The sequence below is a fragment of the Prosopis cineraria genome, unplaced genomic scaffold, assembly GCF_029017545.1.
Source record: "Prosopis cineraria cultivar Desert tree isolate PC_DT_omini unplaced genomic scaffold, ASM2901754v1 PC2, whole genome shotgun sequence".
NCBI lineage: Eukaryota > Viridiplantae > Streptophyta > Magnoliopsida > Fabales > Fabaceae > Prosopis > Prosopis cineraria.
The window spans coordinates 34,760,757-34,764,368 of NW_026555333.1; the positions used below are offsets into that span (position 1 = coordinate 34,760,757).

General features: G+C 34.4%; 1 long non-coding RNA gene across 1 annotated transcript; it reads left to right on the plus strand.

Annotated features, from left to right (window-relative positions):
- The first annotated feature begins 1,799 nt into the window (after positions 1-1,799).
- LOC129301677 (uncharacterized) lies at positions 1,800-3,333 on the plus strand. Its single transcript, XR_008591069.1, has 3 exons — positions 1,800-1,938; positions 2,170-2,226; positions 3,254-3,333. It is a non-coding gene; the product is annotated as an uncharacterized LOC129301677 (long non-coding RNA).
- Positions 3,334-3,612: the final 279 nt, after the last annotated feature.

Genomic DNA, 3,612 nt, shown 5'->3' on the forward strand with positions numbered 1-3,612 from the left:
TTCACTACAAGCTTGGATTTAGAACTGAAACCACAACCAACACCAGTCATTAGACTCTTATGGCCGTATACTATATTAATTCACTTAATTACCCTAATTAATCAAGGTTAAATTTTTAGGATGTTACAGTATGGGCCAATAGAGCTTGGGATAGGTTTTGGACACTTTGAAAGTTGAAAAATGTGAGAAAGCAGTAGTTTTCATTTTGAGTGTCCAACTTTATAATATAATAGACTTTGTAAATGAGACTAGTGCCATTAGCTAATTCACTAAATGAGCTTTCTGTGGGACACCTAAATCACCTCAATTAGACATCGGATAGGGATTTGGGGCACATCAAAAGTTTAGCCAGATAGTCTGCCATGATAGGGTTTTGCATTTTATGACATAGCATAAAAGTTTGTGCCATGGTGTATTATGCTAGAATTTTGTTTTCGGCTCTTCTAACCCTAACTTGAATTATTATCTTACCTTATATAATTTTCATGCTCTCGTATACATATTTTCATTACTACAAAAACAACTTATGGGAATGCTCATATCGGAGCGCTTATGCTCCTAAAATTTGACACAGAACATTTCAAAGCGCTTTTTTTAAAAGTGTTATGAAACATATACTATACGAGAGTGTTTTTTAGATAAAGTGCTCCCCTAGATGTAAAATAAAAATAAAAACTAAACACCTTATGGGAGCACTTTTGGCATGAGCGCTCCCATAGGTTGACTTAAAAAAACAAAAATTGTTAATGATATCAGAACGCTTCAAGATAAGCACTCCTATGATCAAACTTATGAGAGTGCTTTCTAAAAAAAATCTCCCATGTGATTGGATATCGGAGCGCTTCTCCGATGTCCCACATTAAAAAAAATTTCCTCCTTACTTATCTTCAATTCGGGAACTCAACCCCTCCCTTTATTTATTCAGATTTGAGCTTCCTTTTCATATTGCTTTGCCTGCTCCAGCCTACAAACCCGAAGATGAGTTCACCGCCGAACTCACTCCGTCATGCATCCCATCATCGATCTGCACTGCTGGAAGTCCGATCTCGTACCATGGGGGCTAATGGGTCATGAAGCGCCCAGTTTGCCCATGGTTGCCATCGATCTGCGTGGCTCTGTGCCCAGTGCGCATCTCGTGCTCCAGTCCATACTGCTGCTACTCGTTGAGTCAAGTTCTGAAGATGGATTGCTTCAGATATGAAGCTTCCTGTTGTCGCGTGCTCCCTCGAGATCTGAAGATTCCAGCTCTGTTTTATTTAGTAGGCACTCGTAAGAATTAATTAATTAGCTTGAGGCCAAAATGCAGTTTCGTTTTCCACTAAGCTCTCATGTGACTTCTTCAATCCCATCTCTCTCTCTCTCTCTCTCTCTCTCTCTCCCTGTGCAATTTTCTGCTACATTTGTAACAATTTTAATGGCTCTCTCTCTCTCTCTCTCTCTGTGCACGTCAAGTTGTACATCCTATAATTGACTCAACATACAGTGGAATCCAATCCATCTCTTGTTTTGCACCCTGCCCATGTAGAATTAAATTAAGTATTGGATCATTTTTATTATGTTTATGTTCATTACAATTTGTCAAACATTAAATTCCCGCCGTTGCTTATCATATTCTTCGTGTTCGAGAATGAACCTGTTGTTCCCACCTAGCTCTTTTCTTTGGATAATGCAGTGCTCTCCCCGCACGCTGCTGCTCTCATTGCCAAGTCTTTCAATTAGGTAGCCCAACTTGTTGCTGCTAATCTCCATGCCTTCTTTTTAGATAAATCCTTGCTCGCTCCCACTATGCAGGACTGAAGGATTTGGATTCTTCTTCTCGCCAAACTATATGTGTATGGTGTATTTCAAGAGACATCGACGGCCCAGAAATAAATGTTTATTTGCTGCGATTGAACTATCATTCAAACAATGACAAACATGTTTAACCTTATTTTTGTGGTATTACTTCTTGTCTTGTTTATTCTCTGTCTTTCCTTCCTTTTTTTTTTTGTGATTATTTTTTATTCTATACATCTCTTCAAATCTCCATGTCATTACATGTCTTTGGTAAATTGATAAATGATAACTGTAGCTGTATTTTGGTGGGTTCAGCATTGGAGAAATTGAGAGAATGCTTCATCTGGGTTTGATTTGTGCAAGTTTATGTGAAAATATTTTCTTCCTTGACAGGCTGTAGCAGCAACTTACATGTGGAGAGAGAAGCACGTATTCTTCCTTGTCCTTGAGGTGTTCCTTTCTCTTGATCTTCTTTAATTTCTATTGATTGGAGTCATGAATGTTAGTACATAAATGGAATATATGATTTAAAGTTCTCTTTATGGTTTACCATTGCCTCACTAAACTTTCAGTGTTATTGTCACTGAGCAACAAATTTTGTTTTCAAGAATCATTGTTTGGGTTTTCACTTTGATAACTAGTCCCAGAGTTGTTACATGGAAGAAACTGTAATTAATTTTTATTAGAGGCAAGTTGAAGTATTGTCAGATCAAAAAAATGCTGAAGTATTGTTGCTTTTTTATTGATATTTTCAATGAGGTGCAAATATGCTGTGCTTATTTCCTGAAAAATACATTGTAACTGATATAGATCTTCTAATACAATTTCCTGAATATATATATATATATATATAGATTATATTCAAGAAGTTTATTGATTTCTTTCAATCTATTGTTTAGAATATAAATGTGTTAACTTTTGATTGCAAATTTCAAGAAGCTTCATGTTTTAAAATTTAAACTAGTACTGATGTTGCAACTTTGTTGCAAAGTTCTCATGCCTAGACTTTTAATTTTCAAATCCCTCTTTGGTTTGGAAGAAAGAGATGGGGATAAGTTTATGTTATTATGTCATTGCTTGCTCATATGGTGAAAATTAGATATCTTCTGTTGCCTTTTGGTTTTTGTTATTAAGTACCTTGTGAAGTTGTCGTATTTAATTTTTCCTTTCAGCTGTCTAGAATGTTGGAATCAGCAAAAGTGAAGATGAAAATACTAAGCGAAACTTTGTTTTGTTTAAAATTGTTTAAAATATTAAGTGAAGTTGTCATATTTCAATTATTTGAGGACGAGTACCCTCCCAATTCTTTGGTTTTTAGGAGAAAAATGATAGCCACTCCTTATTGTTCCAAAGTTTCAAAGAAAATTTTGTTTAAAATTATTATTTTTATTCATTACTTGTTTTCATATTATTTTTGTCAATTCCTATCTTTCTTGGACTTTTGTGATCTAAACTTTTGTTTTATTTATTTTTGCAGGTTTGCATTATTGTAACTGGCAAATTTTTTTTATGTAAATAATCTTTTATTTTTTAAATGTAATGTTTAGAACATTGTGGCTCTAGAATCCACAAAATATTGTATTCTTTTAAATTATAAATGTAAGTATATTTTTTTTATTAATTCATCTTGTGCTACTTTAGATAATTATGCATCAATATATGAAGATTGTTATAGTATTGTGAAATAAAAAATATTTAAAAAAATAATGAGACTATAGGAGCGCTTCTAAAAAAAAGCGCTCCAATAGATAACCTATCAGAGTGCTTCTTCTTTGAAGTGCTCCTATAGGTGTCCATCAACAAGAACACTTTAGCTAGAAGTGCTCTCATTGGCTC